The following is a 23,581-nucleotide window of genomic DNA, read 5'->3' on the forward strand; positions in this document are numbered from 1 at the left end:
ATCCTTTGCAAGAGACCCTTTGCCTGGAGGCCTGACAGCCTGCCCTTAAGAGTGGGAGCAGGAGTTAAGGAGATAGCCCAAATAATGCACCCCCTGAAGACTACCCCTGCTGCCGAAAAGATAATGATCCCTGCAGACCAACACACCTGGGCTAGCAGGTGAAGCAGAGAAGTAAAGAGTAGTAAGAGAGAGCAACGGACCACAGGAACAAGGACAGAGCACAGGAAAGCCCCAGGTAAAAGAGATATGAGTACAAAAAGAGAAAGAAATTTGTTGCTAAGACCTGTTGTTCTCTATTATTTCTAGAGTCCCATATTGTTGTTATTAGATTTCTAAAGTCCATACCTCTCTGATGTATTCTCATGGCTGCAGATCTTCGCTGCATGGACTCCTTCTTCTGCACACTGTTCTCTCTCAGGTCAGGGCCCTTCCAAGGCTCTCCCTGGCTTACCCGCCCCCTTTTATCCCGGTCATCTTCATTGGTTACAGCTGCAGCCCAATTAAGGACATCGCAGCTGCAGCCCATCAAGGGCAACTAGGACCTCGGGGGCAAAGCCTCTATACAGTTATTCAAATACATTTCCTCTACTATAAAGACCCTGCCCTGCTTAGCGAGCTACCTTAATTATCATAACCCTGAGCCTCCCGGCTGCCTGGGGAAACCCTCATCAGCCTTACAAAGAGAACATTGTCCCCCTAAATAAATAGACCCTGACCCCTGACTGGTCTCAGGCCTTTTTGCAATCTACTAGATCTATAGAGAATACCACAGGTTTAAGTTTACTAGCATTAGTACTGCATGACAGGCTGCCGTACGCTAGACACAAATAGAAGAAACAGAAAACCTAGCAGCTTCAAGGAGTAGTGGGAGAACAAATTAATATTAGATGTTGAATGGTTAATAGGTCTGACTATACTAACGCAATTGCGATCAGTGTTTCCATGAGTCAAGAAGATAAACAAATAGCAGATTGTGCATACCCAATAACACGAGACTGCTAGCAAAACTTCACATTAACTCACACTGCAGAAGTAGTCTGTGTCTGGTCGAAAGATACACAGGGCCTTTCTTTTAAATTTATAATAGATACTAAAACACACTCTACCACTGCTGAACCTCACAATATCATCACTCCATCTGCACCACCAGTTATACTCACCCCAAAAATTTTCAAAATTAGACCTTATATAATCAAGAAAACTAGTCAACAACAAATATTATTCAATCCAGCATAGTCTCTCAAACAGGTCAAACTGCTGATGCAGACCAATGTTTCAGACATCCAGCCAGCTTGTTCTCCGTTTTTACAAACATCCTTTGAAGGCTAGACCATTTAGCTCCAGAAACGCAACTCTTTTAAAACAAGGAAACTTAGAGATGTGACCGGTGTTCTAAGTACAAGATTAGGAATTCTGAATAGCATTGATTCGGAAGTACTAATGAACAAATTGGCTGCTACGACTAGAGATCTGTCCAAATTACAGCAACCACTGAAGTCATCTCTGTTAGCCTTAGAAACACACCAGTAGATGCTGTCAAAAATTTTGCCAAATTAAGAAAGAGTAAATGTGAACGATCACAAATTAGTGATTGATGCACTCAGTACTGCACAAAATAATGTTTCCTTAGCCCTCAGCTGTATCCAAGCACAATTGTAGATGCAGTCAGTTTCTGCCTCGATTATAAGAGAAGGCAAAGAAGGCACTTTCCCCACAGAAATTCAGAAAATAATCTGAGACAATGCCAATGATTTTGAAAGAGAATTCCAATCCTAGTAGAAACTGGTAAATTTTACCTATAATGCTATTTCAAATACAGCTACTGCTTTTGTCTTGACCATACACAATGCCTCTGTACATCAAGTTTTTCCTGTTATTGCATTAAGAATAAACCATGACGGAGCTGTTCTCTATCCTATAGAACATAGGGGATGGGCCCGTCAGTTTGATGACAAATAGCAAACTGTTGATTTAGAATCTTGTATTATCCGAGAACAACTGGAGTTCATCTGTGAAGGCAATGTAATTATAGCTCAAGATATCTGTTTAGACACGGAGCAAAACATCTGTCATTTTGAGATTTGTCCTAACGAGAATTCTAAAACAGTTCTTATATACATAGGCAATAGATGTGCGTGTTTTAGAACTATTTGTAATTCTGTGCTTGTAGATGATATTGTGGTAGATACAAAGAATCACTCAAACTTCTGTGCTTGTAACTTCACTAAGATTACAGGGTGTGATATCACTTATGAAGCTAAAGTCACCTCTCACCACCTATTACAATCCAACTACACACTGCTTCACAAGCTAATGCCCACCCCAATTAAGATGAACTTCACTCTAGTGAGACAACTGATACTCCATCAAGACCTGATCCAAATCGTCGAGAAAATCAAGGAAAGCAGACAGAAAACCCTAGTGACTGTTCATCATGACGTAAGAAAAATACACCAAGTCATAGAGAAAGTAAAGCAAGATGGCAAGCATAAGTTGTAAGATACCCTGTTCGGGTGATCTCCTACTACCACAGGTGTCCTAAACAGTATATGCCATCCCACTGTTGTTCTTTTGATTCTGATTGTGCTTAGTTTTATTTTGTCAGCAGTTCTATTGGTTATGAATTGGAATATGATGAAAAAGCTAAAGAAATTAGCATCTAGATTAGTGCACATAGCTTAACTGATGAGGAAACTGAGTTAACGCTTGCTAGGAAGGAACTAAAAAGATTTAATGAACAAAATTGGTAAAAAAAAAATGGGGGATTGTAATAAGTAGCAATACGTTTGTTCATTAATTTAATCAATAGCTAAATAATTATACAATATCAAAGCAATAACTAAATGGCTAAAACCGCTTGATTCTTAAATGTATAGCCACATATGGTTGCTTGGCTTGCAGGAATCGTATAGTGCTTTGGGAATTCCATAGTAAAGAAAAGTTCACGTAGAGGTCACAGAGGAGAGCTGTAACAACAATCCCTAAACTCGCAAGAATTGCTTAGGCTTGCAAGAATCGTATAATGTTCTGAAAATTCCACTGTATAGGTATGCCTTATAAAGAAAAGTTCACTCAGCAGTTAAAAGAAGAAGACTTAGAGCCTTTATCCCACGACCACCAGAAGGCAGAAAAAGACCCCCTAGCAACTGAACGAGCAAGCACAAAAGACAGACCACGTCATCCCAGGACCCAGGAGAAAAAGGCAATAAAAAGTAGACTTTGGAGATAAGAACGGTGCAAGCCTAGAGGAGCAGAGACTCCCGGCCGCCCAGCGCTGAACGTTGCTTATTCTTCCTTGCATAATAATAATAAAAAAATTATAATTGTATGATCCTTAAATCCAGTGAATTCATTTATCACAATTATTATAACCAATTTATAACTATGAAATTTTAAAATTTTAAAAACAAGTGATTGGCGTTGTTCACACCGAGGAATTTTCAAAGTAATAATAATTTAGAGGAAAGGGGATGAGATTTTCTATTCGAAGGAAGGTTCCTGCCTTCCTTGGCAGACACCTGTCTTTCAAACCAAGACAATGTACACAAGTCCTGCACCTGGGGAGGCACCACCCCATGCACCAGTACATGCTAGAGGCCGATTGGCTGGTAAGCAGCTTTGCGAAATAGGACAATGTGCTCTTGCCTCAAAGGCAGCCAAGAATATCCTTAGCCTGTTATAGAGGAAAGCAGGGTTCATATAAGTTACAAGACAGTTGTGTGGACCATTCAAGGTGCTCACTGTCCCCAGGGGTGCAGGGCACCACAGACCACAAATAAATACAACGGAATAATTAGAAGACAGATATATATATATATATCTCTATAATTCTGTGGCATCTGAGTGCGATGCAAATGGTGTGAAGTAAGGGGTGGAGATTGTATTGGGTGTGGCTGAGATGGAGTTAGTTTTCCGCATAGCGGCCATCAGTGCCATGCTTTGCATTGGTCACTAGAAAGGTGTTGATAACACGCCAGTGTTTTGGGTACTGCTGGGCAGTGTTGGCACAGCATCAGCGCTGTCTCTCCAACATTCTGTCCCTCATCAGTAGGCTGGGGGTGGGCAAGATCCTGGGAGGAGACACCACTAGACCAGGTGACCCAAACTGGCCAGAGGGCTATGCTGTACCATATGACTTCAGCTCAGAAATAAAAGCTAAGTTAAGGAGGGGGAAGGGGGCACATTCGTTATTTACAACGTTTGCCTTTCGGAGCAACCCTTACGCGTGCTGAAGCCCTGCTTCTTGGAAAGTGGTCGGACAGTGCTTGCTGATGGGAACTAGAGGATATAATTATTTGGTTTTCCTGTTTGCTTTTTTGTGCGAAAACTTTCTCTTTTCCTTTAGTAAACTGCCTTATCTCACCCTGTGAGTTGTTTTCCATCTTATTTTCTCTCTGTGTCAAGCTGAGAAGGGGGAGTGATAGAGTGGCTCTGTGGGCACCTGGCATCCAGCCAAGGTCAACCCACCAGCAATGCTTTTGATGCCGTCCAGGTGTTGTAGGATAAGGGCACTGAATTGGCTGCGGAGCTGGTGCTTGCAACAGCGTTCTGGGTTCGATGAGCATGGGGCCCTGTTTTTGGATCAGCAACTGCTTGGGAGAGCGGAGCTCCACCTCACTAAGCGGAGTAAAGGTATTTTTGCCAGTAGGACAGCTGACCTCATTTGGAGGGCTTTAAACTAAAAGCGAGGTGTCGCGGCAGGGCGTCCCCGAACTGGTAATAATTAGCATTGACTCCATGATTCACAGAAGGCTGATCAATCTCTTTATTTTATATATATATAATTATTAGGAAACCCGTTGCTTTTATAGACAGTTACGATACACCTGGACCTAATTGGTCCTCCAATCCAAACACCATCACCATTGGCTAATTAAGAAACCACCCTTTGGTAAACAAATCTCCATAACACATTCCACATGTTCACAACAACAGGTGCAGCAAGTGAAGATAAGAATTGTTCCTCATTCTTTTCTCTGATCTTCTCACAGCCTTCCTCAGAAAGGCCTGGGAAAGTTATGTGTTGCTCTCTGTGGCCAGAGAGCTGCTGCCACAGTGAGGGTGCGAGGAGGGAGAGGCAGAGACTAATCAGCAGCCCTGTGCGGGAGTGATGGACAGGGTCAATGAACAAAGGGCAGGGCAAGAGGTCCAGTCCCTAGAAGTCCCCCTTAGAACCCGAAGGCAGCGGTGGATGTCATAGCTGCAAGTGTGCCCAGCAGAAAGATCTCCTTGGACGAGTAAGTTTTAAAGGAGGAGATTGACAGGAAGCAGGGAATCCAGGTACACGGACAGGAGTTCAATGCCAGGTATTGTACGCTGTCCCAGGCTGAGCGACGGCCTGCCTTCAGAGCGCACAAAAGGAAGGTAAGCCAGAATGTAACCTCGGGGTGACTGACACAAGTGACTCCTGAGATGAAGGAGACCGGATGCATTTCTGTGCTCAGGGTAGAAGGAAGAACCCTCCCCCATCTCCTGAAGTGCCCCTACATAACAGACAGTATGCTCCTGGTTTGGAGACTGAAGAGCACATGAGTAATGGACAGGAGCCAGGACAAAGGCAACCATGCAAAGCTGACCTAACCACCTGCCCACGTTAGAACCAGTGCGACCAGAGAAGCACATAAAGGTATTAGTAACTGGAGATTTCCTCCCGAGAAACACCGAGACACCCATTTCCCACCCAGACGATTTCTCTAGAGAGCTCTGCTGCCTACCAGGAGCTCGCATTCATGGTGGCACTGAGAGGCTGCTGAGGCTGGTGAACCCTACAGATTATCACCTCTCCTACTCTTCTCTGTAGCGTCAGATAAGGCAACTTAGAACCCCCCCAGGAGTCTATTATGTCTGTAGGAGCGATGCTAAAAGGATGGGGAGCACAGGTGATGGTCGCCTCTATTGGTGTCCGGTCTGAGGAAGGGGTCCAGGAAGGAGGAGACAGACTGAACAGCTGAATGCCGGGCTGCGTAGCTGGTGCCATACTCAAGGTTTTGGCTTCTATGATCATGGATCTACCTTTAAGAAGCCAGGTCTGTTGGGAGCTGATGGGATTCACGCGACCAAGCGGGGCAAGATGGTCTTTGCCAGTAAGCCGGTTAGACTTACAAGGAGGGCTTTAAAGGTGACTCGGCGGGGAAAGACGATGGAGTTTTGAGCAACAGAGAAGAGCCAGGGGCTGGTGATGTGTTGGGAAACAAGAGGGGAATACTTGAGAAATGCTGCAAAGGAATTGGGGCTTGATCCTTGTCCAAAAAAGTGACGCAGTCAACAGCCCAGCGGAAGTGCCTCTGTACCAATGCACGCAGTATGCATAAGAAAGAGGAGCTGGAAACCACTGTGCAGCCGGAAAGCTAACAATGTAATCACCATAGTAGAAATATGCTGGGACAACTCAAATGACTGGAGCTCTGCAATCAATGGCTATAAACTGGTCAGAAGGAAGGAGGGGCGGAGGTGGCCCTCTATGTAAACCAAAAATAAGAGGGATTTCCTGTACAGAGCTGTCTTTGAAAGACAGTGATGAACAGGTTGAGAGCTTATGGGTGAAAATTAGAGGCCAAGCTGTTGCGTTAGGAGTAAGAAAGAGTGCAGAAAATAAAGCCCCTTGCGTTCCAGCTGGTCCTGAGAGATCAGAGGGACTGGGTGAGGTTAGGCTTAATTTCCGATTACAACCAATTCAGCACTGTAAGTCTGGTTGCGTTCTCTAAGAACCTTTGCGAGCACAGATTCAGGAACAGAGTGGTTTTCTGAAGTTACAGAAATGGAGATTTGGAACTGCCATTGAGAAATGCACTAGCTGTGATAGACCTCTAATAACATTGTGCTAACCCATGCAATACTAATAATAGCAATGGCATGCAGAAGCTTCCCAAGAGGGCGGCCCCACTTGGGAGGAGGAGAAGAGAAGAGAAGAGACTGGCAACTGTCCCCGACATCTTTTGGGAATTCCTGCTACCTAGCTGAAATTTCTAGCCTCCTTATATACAGCCCAATCTTCTCCTCCTTACATTACATATAGCGTGATCTAAGCGGAGAGCTGAGTGATAGATCATCTATGTGGTCACATGTACTTCAGTAAGCTTATTAGCATATGCACGAGTGTGCGTTTTAATACTTAAATGACCCTTAATCAGGCAAAGGTTACATTTTTGGCCTTGGTGTCCTTCAAAGTTCCGCTCTTAAGACTTCTTTCCATTTCATGCCGTTCATCAGAGCCAAAAGAGGGCTATCCTAGCTGCCCATGAACTCTTCCTTCGGCCATATTGTCCTTTTTTGACCTCAGCTATGTGGATGTCCATCAGTAAAGATAACGTGGAGGGTACACGGTTTAGGCTTTAACGCTTTCCTGGCTCCATGGTCATCATCCCACACAAGCTAACAAAGGAAACCTTGTGGTTGGTATCTACTATAGGCCACCTGATTAAGAGGATGAGGTCGACATTAGAAATCAGGCAAGTTAGGCAGGAGATGAGCGTGGCTAACGGCCTTCTCTTCTGCTCGAGCTGAAGCACAAAGTGGAAATGCATAGGTAGTGGAAGCAGGGACACGTATTCTGGGAAGAATCTAAAGATGCCGCCCAGGTCTGTAGGGATGGCATCAGAAAAACTAAGGCAAAGCTGCAGCTGAATTTGGCAGGGGATGTAAAGAATCATACGATGGGCTTCCATGGGTGCGTTGGTCAGAAAATAAGACTAAAGAAAGCGTATGCAACCCACGTGCCCGTCCCCCCGCTGATAAAAAAGCCAGGAGGTCTAGTGGCCAGCAACATGGAGAAGGCTGTGGTACTTGGCGATTCATTTTCCTCTGTTTTCACTGGCACGGTTACCAGACCTCTTGAGACCCTGAACCTCAAGGCAGGGACTTGGGGAACAAAGTCCCTTCCATCATAGGAAACGATGGTCTCTTTTGAGACCACCCGAGGAACCTGTGGATACACAAGTCCTGCACCTGGGGAGGCACAACCCCATGCACCAGTACATGCTGGAGGCCGATTGGCTGGAAAGCAGCTTTGCAAAATAGGACAATGTGCTCTTGCCTCAAAGGCGGCCAAGGATATCCTTAGCCTGTTATAGAGGAAAGCAGGGTTCATATATGTTACAAGACAGTTGTGTGGACCATTCAAGGTGCTCACTGTCCCCAGGGGTGCAGGGCACCACAGACCACCCTTGGGCAGCTTTGAGGGCACTGCCTACTTTTCTAAAAGCCTCCTATCCAGCTTAACGCAAATCCTACTCTCCTGAGCCCTCAAGCCAGCAGTGCCGAACGCACGCTTTGCATTTTATTTGCTTCCAGGAGACGTGCAGCTTAGAAATGTCTGCAATGGAAGTGGGGCTTTCAGCAAACAATGTAGAGCAACTTCGGTTGTTTTTTCAAAATGTCCTGAGAAGTTAAAGGCAGGCCTGCCCTGGCCAAAGCAGTCGTTGGACTGGAGGGAGCAGCAGCAAAAAGGCACGGGCACCTTTGGGGTGGACTCGATGCGGTAACAAAAAACAAGAAACAGTACTTGTAGCTACTACAGCCTCTTCTGCGACCTCGTAGCCCGCCCTCGGGGTCGCAGCACTACACGGGGCAGATCCCTCCGCGCCCCGCGGGCACCAGGTCGACGAGGGCGGACCCGCCACGGGGGCGGGGAAAAGCGAAAACGACAGGCGAGACAGCAAATCGAGACGCGGGCCACGATCCGTCGGCCCAATGGGCGCCGCGGAGGGCCCGGCTTAGTGGAGGAAGTGGTCGGGGCGGACACGGGCGTTGTCCTTGACTGGCGAGAGTGTGGGGGCGCTGGTCTCTGGCCCTGGTGGCGCCACTACTGTCTTCGGAAAGATTATCGGTAAGGCGTTTCTCTGGTGCCGTCAGCGCCGAGGACGAGGAGGTAGCCGCACCCTTGCTCTGTGCGCGGTTCCTCTTCCCTTTCCCCCCTCTCCCCCTCCTCCCGCGCTTGCGGGCATCTGAGCCGAGGACCCGGCGCGCGGTGCCCGGGCGCGCGGCAGGGTGCTGCTGCGGCTGGGTGCAGGGACGGGGGACGGACGGGGCCTCTCTGGGTTGTGGCGCTCTCTACTGCACCATCCCCTAAGCTTGTTCTGAGCCGCACCCCCACCCCTCCGGCTGCCGCGGGCGTACTGGGTTGCTGGTGTTGTCCGGTCTCGCCTCGCATATTCCACCCCCACCGTGTCGTGTGCGCGCGTAGAGAAGGACCTCTGACGGTAACTTGGCCTCAATGTGTCTCCTAACAGCATCGAAGAGGTTTCGCAGCTTCGCTGTGCTAGGCTTTGGTTCTGAACCCGCAAACTGGATTATTAGGGCAAGGAATTACGGCTTTCTCTAGTTAAAAACAAAACCAAACCAAACCAAACTACAGAGTGGTCATCCTGCAGGCTGCAACGGCTTTCCAGAACTTGTTTCTGTGGGGAAGTAAGACCGTGATAACAGCATGCTTGCAAGGGTCACGCGTGTTGGTGCTGGAAACTAGAGTGAGCTGCTTAGCCCGGGGGGAAACCAATAACAGCCGTTGCCTATGCGATGTTAACTTTAAGGTAATATCCCCTATGACTTAGTTATTAAGATGCTGAAAGTTAACAGTTAGGGATGCCTTCTGCTTTTAAAGGCAGAGCTTGCATGCAGTAATAGAAGACAGACTCGTCCTATGCACTTGCAGGCTTCCTGTCATTATGCGTGTGTTCCATACTTGAGCTCCCTGTCCTGTGGGAAACGAATGGCCGCTGCTCTTCCACTTCACTAAACTCTTTGATGATTCAGTTAAGCCATTTGTCTCCAGTCTCTGCATGGACCACATCCAATAGAAAAACTGCTTAGGAAACAATCAGCCCGAACTAAAACATGCCGGAGGTTGTTCATTGCAAGTAGTGGCCTGTCTCCTTCCCCCATTGTCTTGCATGACAAATCCCACTTCTGGAGGGGGCTCTGTAAAGATGTCGTGTTTTGGGTATAGAAAGCATTATAATCATGCAAGAAAAATCAATGTTCTGGCTTGTGTTTGGGGTAATCTGGTAATCTGCTTCTGTAGGAGTTCAGCGGGGCAGATGGGTTTGCATAAGCTCTTACCTTTCTCTAAAGCTGGTTATGTTTTAACTGTTTAATCTTCCTCCAGTGCCGTACGTTCCATGATCTTTTGCCCCTAGACAGGACATTTTTCCTAAGTCATGCCTAAGGAGCCAATTATCGAGTTGTCTGAAGCAGGAGGTTCTGGTGAATCTGTAAGTACGGTGGGAGCTTTCTGTATGCTAAACTGTACCTGTAGATAGTTCCTCGTTTACTAGACTCTTTCCCATTGCCCCCTTTCCCCCTTGATAGGGCACAGTAGGCTACTTTGGGTTTTCTGGCGCTATCATGTTTTTGCCTCTAGCTTGTAATGGAGTTGAGCTTTTTGACTAAAAGCAGTGCTATCAAGCAGTGCTGGTCCCTGGGTATGTAGTTCTGGTGCAAAATGCAGTGTTGTTTTGGAGCGCAGTGTGGTGCCTATTGTCGTGGTTTAGAGTAAGAGTAGTAGAACTTCTAACATGCAGAAGAGCACTTGGGGTTTTTGGCAGGCCAGGGGCAAGGAAGGGCAAAGCTGGTGGAGCGGTGCTGGGCGTTTTGCTTTTAGCTATGAAAGCCACGTTCAAAGACTTTGTAAACCCACGCAAAAGGCAGCCTAAAGTTTATTTTCCACCAGGATTGGTTATGTTTCCTGAAGAGACAACGGGGGCTTTAACCCGGAGACAAAGTCAGCTCGTGTGGCTGTTTTGTAGTCCTTTGCTGTTTAGCTTGGGAAAAATTGCCTAGCTCTCTTTTGCCCCTATGGCGTGCATAATTGGTCTTGGTAACTTTGCTTGGAACGCTTCAGTTGCCGGCGGTCGGAGTGCCGTTAATTTGGCATGCAATGGTTGAATTGCTAGGAATTGGCTAGCTGCTTTCTCTGGGTGGTTCTCTGCTCTCGTTCCTTCCCTTCCTGCCCTCTGCCCTCTTTATGTGTTCCTTTTTCTGTTTATTTTACTTATTTATGGGTTTGTACTTCCTTCTCCAGCTTCTTGGGCATGTAATGGTTGTTGGCGAGATGTGTGTTGCTCACCTGGGCCTGACCAATGGATTCCGGATGGTTGTGGATGAAGGGCCCGAGGGTGGGCAGTCTGTCTGTCGCATACATCTACCCGTTCTGGGTGGCCATCAGGTGGGCTGGCCACCTGGCTAAGATTTTGGCACCGCAGGAGTTGCTGCACGCGTACAAATCGCCACTGAATGGATTTCGTCTGTTGCCCATCAATCTAGCGGCTTTTGATGTGTAATGTTTTTTTTTTTTTTTGCCTTGTGTCTGTGGAAGGTAATAAAAGCTTTGAGCAGCAGTTGCACAATAAAGATTTGTCATGGGGATATCACCTCCATCTTGCGCATCTTACTGAGGGGAAGTAGTTCTGCAAGTTCAGAAGGTGTCTCCCTGGAATTGCAAGTATGTGGAATGTTTCAGCCAGATAACAGCATTTCAGAGATAGATAGATAGATAGATAGTGATTGGCCTGTTTGTGTGAAGCTGGAAGCGCTTAGCAGTCTCTCTGGGTCTTGTAGGAAGCAAAGTCTTAGCTCTTTGGCAGTGGTACGCCAACATACAGAAAGGCCGTGTAGGCTTCTGCTAAAACTGTAGAAGATGCTGCGTGTGAGGCTACACGCATGCTTTCCAAGGGTGGTTTCACCATGGTGCACTGTGTTGGAAGCATCCACCACCTGTTGGACCTGGGTGTCCTGGTAACAGGAGTAGGGTGCCAGTTTAGCACTATGTGCATGTAAGCAAACTGTATTGTACCAGCCTCTGTGTCATTCCTGATGAACTGCTGATGATGGATCACTTGCCGTAGCTGCCTCCTGTACACCCAACACCTCAGGCTACAAGATGGGTGTTAAATGAAATAAGGGAGAAGAGGCAAACCTTCAGAGGCAAGGTAGTGTTTTTTTTCTTCACGCAAATGACTCAGTCCTGATAACTCTCCTCTGGGGAAGCACCAGCACATTCCCACCCACCCCGTGGTGGGGGAGGGGTGGTGTCATCTTTGCTAACGGGCCATAATGGACTCCATGGCACTAGGATAATAGGCAGCTGCAAGGACTTAGACCATCAAAGACTCCCAGAATATCCCATGACTCACAGTATTACATTCCTCCACTGTGAAACTCCCTGTCCTGGTGGAGGTACTGAGCATTCTCACCTGAACCGGAGCATATATTATATAATCTTTGGGTTTGGGGACTTGGTGCACCACCATTTGATGGATCCGGAGAATTTAAACAGAATTTCAACCAGAATTTCAACAGTACTGTGCCCCTCACCTTACAAAGAGTGTGCCAATTTATACTCCGACTTTGTGGGTTAAAACCAGTTTTCTCTGTATCATTGTATTTTTTGTAATCTCTAGTAAATTGTAACTCCGACCTGTAATCTCTCTGGAGGTAGTTGAATGGGATTCATTTCTCCTGCCGGTTTACTTTTAAACCGGCACATCTTTTGGCGCCCAACGTGCGGCTCGAGAGAGGTCGGAATTGCAGTTTTGTTCTAAAGCATTTGTGTATTGGGGTATAGCAATTTTCCTGATCGTCGTGTTTCTCGGTGTATTCACGTGCATGTTGTGCCCTGTACATATTTCTGCATAGGGGGAGGTATTTGCCCATCATGATGCTCTCTTTACGATCAGGAGAGGAATCAAAACAGCTTTGCTGATTTACTGCGTTTATGGCATGATAACAGCAGAGGCAACGAGTTTCATTTGGAATGTGTATTCAGTCTTGTTTGCCTGTCCTAGTCTGGGCTGCTACCTCTGGGGCCTCATTAATAATGGCACCCAGCCTGATGCCTTAGAGTGGCTACCTGGAACAGAGGCTAGACAAGGTTAAGAGAATAAAAGTAGGTATTTATTAAAGGCCTTCAAAAGGTACACCTTGGGCAGTCAGAAGCCTCAGAGGCTACACCCAAGATGGACGATGGTCACGCGTTTTTCAGACAGATATAAGTTTGGTTCATTTACATGTCAGGGGTTATTCCTCCAATTACAGCCTCAGGCAGTGAAGTCATATGCCCCCAGTTTGCTCCCCTCCCCCAATTCACTTTTGTTTATACTTTCCGGGGCCTGAGGCAGTAGGGTGTCCTTGGATCTCAGGCCTAGAGGGATTGTTTTGTCTGACTAAAATGTGGAGACAGTTAGCTAACACTTTATATGGAGTTCAGAGTTATGCACTAATGCAGTACAGGATTTGAAAACTATAAGGCATCAAGCCTGTGGGGTGAGGAGGGGAGAATGTTTTTTTCCAGCCCTTCAGGCCTGCTGCAACAGTTTTTGAGAATGTTGAGTTCCCTCTAGATGTTAAGGACAGCATGATCTTCTTGTTAGTTCTGCTAAGTTTTCTCTATTCGGCTTGCACTGTCTACACCATGCTTACAGAATCACAGAATCACTAGGTTGGAAGAGACCTTCAAGATCATCAAGTCCAACCCATGCCCCAAATGCCTTAACTAAACCACGGCACCAAGTGCCATATCCAGTCTTTTATTGAACACATCTGGGGATGGTGACTCCACCACCTCCCCAGGCAGGCCATTCCAATATTGTATCACTCTTTCTGTGAAAAGCTTCTTCCAAATATCCAACCAATATTTCCCCTGTCGCAGCTTGAGACTGTGTCCTCTCGTTCATGACATTTGTTGCCTGGAGAAAGAGACCGACCCCCACCTGACTACAACCACCTTTCAGGAAGTTGTAGAGAGCCATAAGGTCACCTCTGAGTCTTCTTTTCTCCCGGCTAAACAACCCCAGGTCCCTCAGTCGTTCCTCATAGGGCTTGTGTTCCAAGCCCCTCACCAGCCTTGTCGCTCTTCTCTGGACGCGCTCAAGCGTCTCAACGTCCTTCCTAAACCGAGGGGCCCAGAACTGGACACAGTATTCAAGGTGCAGCCTCACCAGTGCCGAGTACAGGGGAAGAATGACCTCCCTGCTCCTGCTGGCCACACTGTTCCTGATACAGGCCAGGATGCCGTTGGCCTTCCTGGCCACCAGGGCACACTGCTGACTCATGTTCAGTCTGTTGTCGACCAGTACCCCCAGGTCCTTTTCCGCCTGGGCACTGTCCAGCCACACCGTCCCCAGCCTGTAACGTTGCAGGGGGTTATTGTGGCCAAAATGCCGGACTCGGCGCTTGGATTTATTAAACTGCATCCCATTGGACTCTGCCCATCCATCCAACCGTTCTAGGTCTCTCTGCAGAGCCCTTCTTCCTTCCAACAGATCAACACATGCTCCCAACTTGGTGCCATCTGCAAACTTACTAATGAAGGTTTCAATACTCTCATCCATGTAATCAGTGAAGATATTGAACAAAACAGGTCCCAGCACAGACCCCTGAGGGACACCACTGGTGACCGGTCGCCAGCTGGATGCAGCACGGTTCACCACCACTCTCTGGGCCCGGCCATCCAGCCAGGTCCTAACCCAGCAAAGAGTGCTCCTGTCCAAGCCGTGGGCTGTTGGCTTTTCCAGGAGTATGCTGTGGGAGACAGTGTCAAAGGCCTTGCTGAAGTCCAAATAGACAACATCCACAGCCTTTCCTGCATCCACCAGGCGGGTCACTTGGTCCTAAAAGGAGACCAGGTTGGTCAAACACGACCTACCCCTCCTAAACCCTTGCTGGCTGGGTCTGATACCCCGGCCATCCTGTAAGTGCTGCGTGATGGCACTTAATATAAACTGCTCCATTATCTTACCTGGTACTGAGGTCAGGCTGGCTGGTCTATAATTACTAGGATCCTCCTTTCTACCCTTTTTGTGAATGGGTGTCACATTGGCCAGCTTCCAGTCATCTGGAACCTCACCAGTGAGCCAGGACTGTTGGTAAAAGATGGGGAGCGGCTTGGCAAGCTCATCTTAGAGTCAGGACAGAGGCTTCTGGGGAATTTGTCTGGAGAACTTCCCTGGGAGCAGATCATCCTGAGTGGCACGGGATGTTGAAGGAGATGGCCCAGTGTTTGGAAGACTTCTCTCTTCCAATGATCTGGAAGTTCACCTCTGAACAATTGCAAGGGCCCTGTTAAAAGAATAAGTTATGTGAAGGGAAAAGGCTCTGACAGCTCCAGAGATGGACAACTCACAGCAACATGCTGGGCCCTGGCCATTGCTTAGCAGACACTGCTTGGTATGGTACAACACTTTCAGGAGGAGGAGAAAAGAAACAAATCAACAGGAGCCATGTCCACGCAAACCACGTCTGAGCCAGAGGGAAAAGGAAACAAATCAACAGGCACCGTATGCATGCAAGCCATCGCTGGACCAGAAGGACAGCCTAAGCTGGTAGCAGTCGCCCTTGTTCAGAAAAGAAAATCCCCATAGTGAATGACGAGGAAGAGGCAGGACCTTCACATCCAGCAGAAGAGACAGAGCCAGAAAAGGTCACTCGATCCCTATCCCCGGGCAAGGTGCGTGAGCTGCGTAGAGAGTTCACACGCGAGGCAAATGGGTCCATATTGACCTTGCTGCTCTGAATCGGGGATGCCATGGCTAATGATACAATTCCAGATGGTAGCGAAGCCAGGCAACTGGGATCCCTGTCCCGGGGTGTGGCTATTGACCAGGGGATCGGGAAAAGACAGGAAACTCTGAGCCTCTGGCGACGACTGCTTTCAAGTGTGAGGGAAAGACAGCTTTGTAAGGAGGACCTCCACGTGTCGCGCGGACAGTGGAACATGATGGAGCACGGTGTCTGATGCCTGAGGGAATTAGCTGTGCTGGAGATCGTTTTTTCAGAGGACAAGGGATTCCCGAAAAGTCCAGACGGTGTCCAATACGCATTGCAAATGTGGCTGAAATTTGCTCAGCTCGGGTCAGAAGTATATTCCTGTTACTTAGCGATGCTGCAATGGAGGGAGGGAGAAGATTAGGTGGGTGCATTGGTTAGTAAACTCAGCATTTATGAAGACCCTGTCGCCGCCCCGTTACGGGCCCATGTCTCGCCTGTGGAAACGAAACTGGCTGGGCATGTCTGGAGCCTGGAAGAGAAAATTGAAGAGGGCTACCAGAAACCAAGAGAGGAGCTTAAGGAGGGAATCTTCCGCATCTCGCCAGGACAGACGAGAGTCTCTGCTATTAGGAGCAGGCGTCCCCCACCTAAGGAGAGGGTGTACACTCCACGAGGGTATACTCCCGGCAGCATAGGAGTGATGATGTCGTGTCCAGCCCTCTTGAAGGGACCTCCAGGTCGTATTTACAGGAAGGGAACAATGAGTACCATGACCAGAACTAGAGGGGCCCTGCCTCTAGCCAGGTAGAGGAGAGGGTCTATTGGACTGTGTTGATCCGATGGCCTGGCACATCAGACCCAGAAAAGTGTAAGGCTTTAGTTGACACTGGCACGCAATGTACTTTGATGCCATTGAGAAATGTGGGGGCAGAATCCATCTCTATTTCTGGGGTGACAGGGGGATCCCAACAGCTGACTGGACTGGAAGCTGAAGTGAGCTTGACCAGGAAGGAATGGCACAAACACCCCATCGTGACTGGTCCAGAGGCCCTGTGTATCCTCGGCATAGATTACCTCAGGAGTGGGTATTTCAAAGACCCAAAAGGACATCGCAAGGAGAGGCAAGGCAAAAGCTGCAGTAGCTGATTTGCAGCTGGCAGATGCCGCTCCGATGCGAGCTTGGAACCTCCCCAGGTGGCCTGGGCTGGCACCGAGATGAGAGAGGGAAAGGGGGTGCTTCCGCTTTCAAAAAGGTTCCTGCAAACTCACGGGGGTGGCAGCTGGTCTCAGTGCTAGTAGTGGTCGAGGTGCGGGCGGCGGACGGCTGGAATCTTCTGATCAGCAGCGGGCACAGGTGGGGAAGGTAGCCAGAACTCAGTCGTAGTGCTGAGTTGCAGCGAAGCAAAGTCCCGGGTCAGAGCGCACAACCTCCCACGGCACCGTGCCACAGACGGTTCTCAGATCCCCTGAGTGGAAGGGCCCACCCCGCCCAGCTAAAACTCCCCAACCCCCACTGGAGAATTGTAGTATCCTAGACCAGCCCAGGTGTGAAGGGACCTTGAAAGATCATCTGGTGCAGCCTCTTGTGGGAAAGGGAGCCTAGATGAGATTATTTAGCACCCTGTCCAATCGCATCTGGAAAACCTCCAGCAATGGGGACTGATGCAACTTGTGCCCCTTGTCTTCTCCATGTGGCTCCCTGGAAGTACTGGAATACTGTGTGGAGGTTCCCCCTGAGCCTAGGCAGGTGCCTAACATTTTGCAACTAATTCCTTTGTCGTTGCTAGCCTTCATGCAGCCGCTAGCTGCTTTTAGATGTTCCTCCACAGCTTTTGGATCATGCTGCGCCCATGTGTCCGAGTATTTAGGACTTAGGCTTATTCCCTGCTTCTGAAAGTATTCAGTGATATCTCTTGCCATCCCTCCGACTATGCCAATTGGTGCAAATGGGAGTTTTAGGTCGCCTTAAGAATCGCCAGAAAAGGTATCAGCAAAAGCAGGTTCTCCAGCCCTTTGAGCATCTTCATGGCCCTCCTTGGGACGCTCTCCAGTCTGTCCGCCTCTTTTAATTGAATTCTGGGGACCAGAACTGCACACAGAGTGTGGCCTGCAGGCATGGCCTCTGTGAGAAGAGGCCAAGGTCTGCTCTGCGCTAGACACAGTTAGTTTTCACCAGCCAGGCACCAGACTTCCCTGAGAGCCAAAGCTGAGCAACTCAGCAAAGCTGGTGGCACCCTTGTGTAAGCATATTTAAGAAAGGGTAAAGCGCTGTCTGGGGCAGGTATTTCCCTGCTGCCCTTAGATCTGGCAGGTGGCTATGTCCTGAAGGAACTTTTTCGTCTTATTTTCTCCTCCTGTCCTATTGAGGAGGGGTGGTGAGAGAACAGCTGGTTGAGCCCCTGGCAGCCAGCCAAGGTCTGACCTCATAAAGCCTAAAAGGCATATTCTTCCTTGTAGAAGGGGGTTGGTGGCTTAGAGATTTTAGGAACAGGAAAATTAATTAGGGGCTGAATGTTGGTTTGAGTGAAGGGCAGGTACCAATCCGTCTTCTATAACTGCAATTTCAGCAGCAAAGGACAGCTGAGAATCAGGCCCCAAAGATGCTGGTTTGGGTGTTGCTAAGATGGAGTTCATTTCCCCATAGCAGCTCTCACAGTGCCGTGTGTCACGTGAAAAAGGGAGGAGGCTTCCTTGACCCTTGGTGTGGGGAGATTTTCTCAGTCTTTAGTGGTTAATTTGTCTGTGTTTCAGGAAAGTTGAGACCGTTGTGCCCGACCAGTCTGTCAGCATCCCATTGGGGGGCTCCTTCACTGAGCAGTCCTACTGGATCAGAGGGGGGTTTGAGTGACTTAGGGAAACACACCAACAGCGTAAGGGAGACCCCTCAGCAGGTCTTCCCCTTTACCCATTGTGTTACCTGCTGCTGCCGACTGGTAGCGTCCGCCAAGGATTCACGCTAACAGTTTATGGAATAACGCTCTTTATTAATATAAATTGTGACAGGTTAAGGTTCGAAGATTGTTGGTGATAGTGTCTGACTGCAAAAATATATTTGAAGGAATATACAGACAAGCTCTAATCCCCAATAAAATGTTCAGCATGCATAGAGTATGATTCTTATCCAATAGGCATCTCTATGGGGGAGAAGACAGGTTCAGCTTATCAACTGATCCCAGCAGCTACGATGGAGCCTTCCCTAACTTTTCCCCATTCTCGACTTATTTTTATACTATTTCTGTGTGTTTAGGTGGAGCTTGAGTGACTCTAGTCATGCATACCTTTGTTACTGACTGGTGTAAAATTCTCTTGCTTTGCTTTTAAAGATACAGTCAAGAAGAATATAGAGCACATGCCCAGTGAGGGATGGTTGCACTTTGGAGGTGGGTAACTTTGGGATGGAGGTGTGCGTTAATATTATTATTAGGCTTTAATGAAGCAAGTTCATCTAAGGAGAGTGATTTCGCCACAGTTGCTGGCTCAGCAGTAAGACATCTTCCCCTGTCTCCCTTGGTTGACAGGTGGTATGCTGTTTATCAGCTGCAAAGTACCATCGAGTTCCCTTCCCTGCAAGGATTTCTGCAGAGCCTGGCCTTCGCTCCGCTCCACCCTCCATTCCATCCCTCTTAGCGGGTGTGTTGTGTGCGTGTGTGTGGGGAATCATCACGGAATAGGTTCCAAGTCATGCCAACCGCATTCCACCCAGGGAGCAGCAACTGTGATTTACCCTATAATTCCCGTACTGTTATAACTCCTGTGAGGATGCTAATATAACTCCTAAGTTTCCTCTAATTGTATCCCCAGTTACCGGTCCACAGGGTAACCGGTCATTTTCCCGCACCGTGCTTTGCACTGGTAGCTCGAAAGGTGTTGATGAAACGCCAGTGTTTTGGCTACTGCTGAGCAATGTTGGCACAGCATCAGTGCTGTCTCTCCAACATTCTGCCCCAGCATCAGTAGGCTGGGGGTGGGCAAGATCCTGGGAGGAGACACAACCAGGTCAGCTGACCCAAACTGGCCAGAGGGATATTCCATACCATATGACATCAGCCCAGAAATAAAAGCTAGGCAAAGGAGGAGGAAAGGGGGGCATTTCTTATTTACAGTGTTTACCTTCCAGAGAAACTGCTACGTGTGCGGAAGCCCTGCTTCCCGGGAAGTGGCTAGGCGGTGCTTGCTGATCAAAACTAGGCAATAAGGTGCTTTTTTTTCCCCTCTCCTTGTTCATGCACAAACTTTCACTTTTGCTTTCGTAAACTGCCTTATCTCAATCTGCAAGTTGTTTTTCATCTCTCCCGTCCAGCTGGGAAGGGGAAGCGACAGAGTTGTTTGCTGAACACCTGGCGTCTAGCCAAGATAAACCCACACCAGTCCTTTTTGGTTCCTAAAGTGAGCTGAGACAATGGCAGTTATATATCTTGCATGGTATAGTAATAGCAGTTACTGAGTAGCAAGTTCCTGTGCGGGACATGGAGTTTGTCAGGTACGCTGCTTATCTCTTTGTTTTGTTCAGTTTGGGAACACGTTAATACAAACAGTGGCTCTGTGCTTTGCTGTGACACTGATGGCTTTGTTGTGCTGGAGGAGCTATTTTCTGGGGACAATGCGGGAATCCCTCTCCCTATCTGGGATTGATGTGTATCGTTTTAGAATGCAGGCTCCCGTGTTCCTTGTTCCCCCTCATGTAAGCTGTTGAATACTATTTAATACTATTAACTAATACTGTTGGCGTACTATGGGGTTTGTGGAATCTGGTGTCATCCTGCTGTAAGACAAAACAAACTGTAGGTGAGGAGATATTGAAATGTGCCCTGAAGCGGCTGGTCCCTGGATGTCAGTGTGTGTGGTAGGATTTGGGCAGGCTCCTAGAGTGGTTATCACCTCCCCTTGCCTGGGACTTTACACCTAAACAGGCAATGAGCCCTGGCAAACTGACGCGTCACCTGATAGAAGGGTGCCTTACCTACCCCGATGAAACCCAGCAGCTTCTCGCCCTGTACAGGGGCCTGGCCTATGCCTGTTGAGCCACAGTTCAGTACTGTCAGAGGAGTGTGGCTGAGGCAGGGACCCGAAGTGCATTGGAGGACACTATGGCTGAGATAGGGACCCAAACAACAACGACTACAGTAATTGCCCCCCAGAAGTGTCAAAGAAAAGGGGAATAAGGAGAGCCAAGGAGCGATCAGCAAGACTCACTCACCTTTTTAGTAGTCCCACGTGGCCAGTGCAAAAGTCTGATGGAGGGTGGAGGTTAACAGTAGACCATCGTGGCCTGAATGAAGTAACGCCCCCACTGAGTGCTCCTGTACCGCACATGTTAGAGCTCCAATGTGAACTGGAGTCAAAAGCAGCCAGGTGTTGTGCTGCACTTGGCATTGTCAATGCATTTTTCTCAATTCCTTTGGCAGCAGAGTGCAGACCACAGTTTGCTTTCATGTGGTGAGGTGTTCAATACACCAGGAATCGACTGGACTGCCCCGGGGGTGGAAACACAGCCCTACCATCTCTCATGGACTGATCCAAAGCGTACTGGAAATGGGTGATGCCCCCGAACGCCTGCAATGCGTTCACGACATCATTGTGTGGGGGCAGTGAGGCAGAAGAAGTGTTTGAGAAGGGAAAAAGAATAGTTCAGAAAGTTCTGGAAGCTGGGTTTGCCATAAAGAAAAGCAAGGTCAAGGGACCTGTACGGGACATCCAGTTCTTGGGCGTCAAATGGCAGGATGGCCGCCGTCATGTGCCTATGGATGTGGTTAAGAAGATAGCAACTATGTCTTCACCAGCTAAGAAGATGGAAACACCGGCTTTCGTAGGCCGCCCGGGGTTTTGGAGAATGCCTATTCCAGGTTATACTCAGCTTGTGAGGCCCCTGTATCGAGTGACCCGGAAGAAGAACCATTCTGAATGGGGCCTTGAGCAACAACAGGCCTTTGAGCAGATCAAAGAGGAAATAGCTTGGGCGGTAGCTCTTGAGCCCGTTCAGACTGGACCAACCCTGCAAAATATACTCTACACCGCAGCTGGGTAGCATGGTCTCACTTGGAGCCTGTGGCAAAGAACATCAAGAGAAACCCGAGGTTGACCATTAGGGTTTTGGAGCTGGGGTTACTGAGGATCAGAAGGCCCACTACACTCCAGCTGAAAAAGAAATATTAGCAGTGTATGAGAGGGTTTGAGCATCCTCAAATGTTTTTGGGAAGGACGCCCATCTCTTCTTGGCACTGCAATTTCCTGTGCTACACTAGATGTTGAAAGGAAGTGTCCCTTTGACACATTGTGCAAACAGTGCTACTTGGAGTAAGTGGGTGGGTAGCACTGATCACACAACGAGTTTGACTGGGGAAACCCAATTGCCCGAGAATCCATGGAGAAAGGCAGAGGTTTTGGAGAATTTCTTTGAAAAGTCACTTGTGCTCAAGAAGCAGCACCATATAATGAGTTATCAGAAGATGAAAGAGGCCATGCTGTCTTTACTGATGGATCCTGCCTCGTGGTAGAAACCATCAGAGGTGGAAAGCTGCTGTGTGGAGTCCCACACAACGAGTCGTTGAGGTTGCTGAAGGAGAAGAGAAGTGGCCTGTACTGTGTCTCTATAGTGACTCCTGGATGGTGGCTAATGCCCTATGAGGGTGGCTACAGCAATGGAAGAAGACCAATTGGCAATGCAAGGGTAAACCCATTTGGGCTGCTGCGTTGTGGCAGGACATGACTGCACGGATAGAAATCATGTCTCTGAAGGAATGTCACGTAGATGTTTACGCGCCCAAATGCCATGCCACTGAGGAACGTCGCAAGGATGAACAGCTAGATAAGGCTGCCAAAATGGAAATAGCTCAGGTAGACTTAGACTGGGAGCAGAAGTGTGAACTATTTACAGCCCGATGGGCCCATGAAACATCAGGACATCTAGGAAAAGATGCAACCTACAGATGAGCTTGTGATCGAGGGGTGGATCTGATCACAGAGGCTATCACACATGTCACCCATGAATGTGAAACGTGTGCTGCAATCAAGTGAGCCACACGAGTACAATCTCCTTGGAATAGATGGCCAAGCTGGATTTTAAAGATGGTGAGGCCTGGCAAATTGACTATATTGGACCACTGCCATGGACACACCAAGGCAAGAGCTTACATACTCATCATGGTAGAGGCAACTACTGGTTGGCTGGAAAAATACCCTCTAAGCCATGCTATTGCTTGAAACACCATCTTAGGCCTTGAGGGACACATTTTGTGGTGTCATGGTACCCCAGAAAGAATGGAATCAATGAGGCTTGTTTTTGAAATAACCTCCTAAACTCTTGGGCAAAGAAACATGTGGATATATCACATCCCTTATCACCCACAAGCCTCTGGAAAGATTGAGAGGTATGATGGACTGTCAAGAGGGTTGGGCAATCGGGCATGGAAGCATTGGGAGGCAAATGTAGCAGAAGCCACTTGGCTGGTTAACACCAGAAGATCTGCTAACCGCGCTGGTCCTGCCCAAACAAAACCACTACATACTGTGGGAGGAGATAAGGTCCCCGTACTACACACAGGGAAGTGGCTAAGGAGGTCGGTGTGGAATTCTCCTCCCATGGGAAAAGGCAAACCTATTAATGGGATTGTCTTTGCTCAGGGACCTGGGTGTACTTGGTGGGCAATGCAGAAGGACGGGGAGACCTGGTGTGTGCCTCAAGGAGATTTAACCTTGGGGGGAAAATAATGAGTGTAAATTGTATGTTGCAGGGAGTAAAGTAGCAGGAGTGACGTGAACCGACGATGAGTGAATTTTACGAGCGGCGAGGAGAGTGCGACGATAGCCCAGGCAGGGCCGGTGTCGGTGCCGAACGATCGTGTGTGTCGCTTCTGTCCCGAGCACCCATCTTGATGGAATGGAGCCCAAGTCACGGCCTGTTTTTAAACATCCGGAAGGGTGGAGGAAACCCATGGAATGGGAAACTAATGTGTATCTTTGAAAGGAAGTGGGACGGTAGTTAATGAAAATGTATACGTGTGTTGGGCATAAAGATGGTTTAAGCATGGAGTTTAAGTTGTAAGCGTTGGTAAGAAGGGATTTCAGTCATGACAAATAAATACAACGGAATAATTAGAAGACA

General features: G+C 48.2%; 1 long non-coding RNA gene across 1 annotated transcript; it reads left to right on the plus strand.

The window, feature by feature from the left end:
- Positions 1 to 8,746: 8,746 nt before the first annotated feature.
- Positions 8,747 to 23,581, plus strand: LOC129133636 (uncharacterized). Its single transcript, XR_008536028.1, has 2 exons — positions 8,747 to 8,824; positions 23,211 to 23,581. It is a non-coding gene; the product is annotated as an uncharacterized LOC129133636 (long non-coding RNA).

Source organism: Agelaius phoeniceus, chromosome W (assembly GCF_051311805.1).
Source record: "Agelaius phoeniceus isolate bAgePho1 chromosome W, bAgePho1.hap1, whole genome shotgun sequence".
Lineage (NCBI taxonomy): Eukaryota > Metazoa > Chordata > Aves > Passeriformes > Icteridae > Agelaius > Agelaius phoeniceus.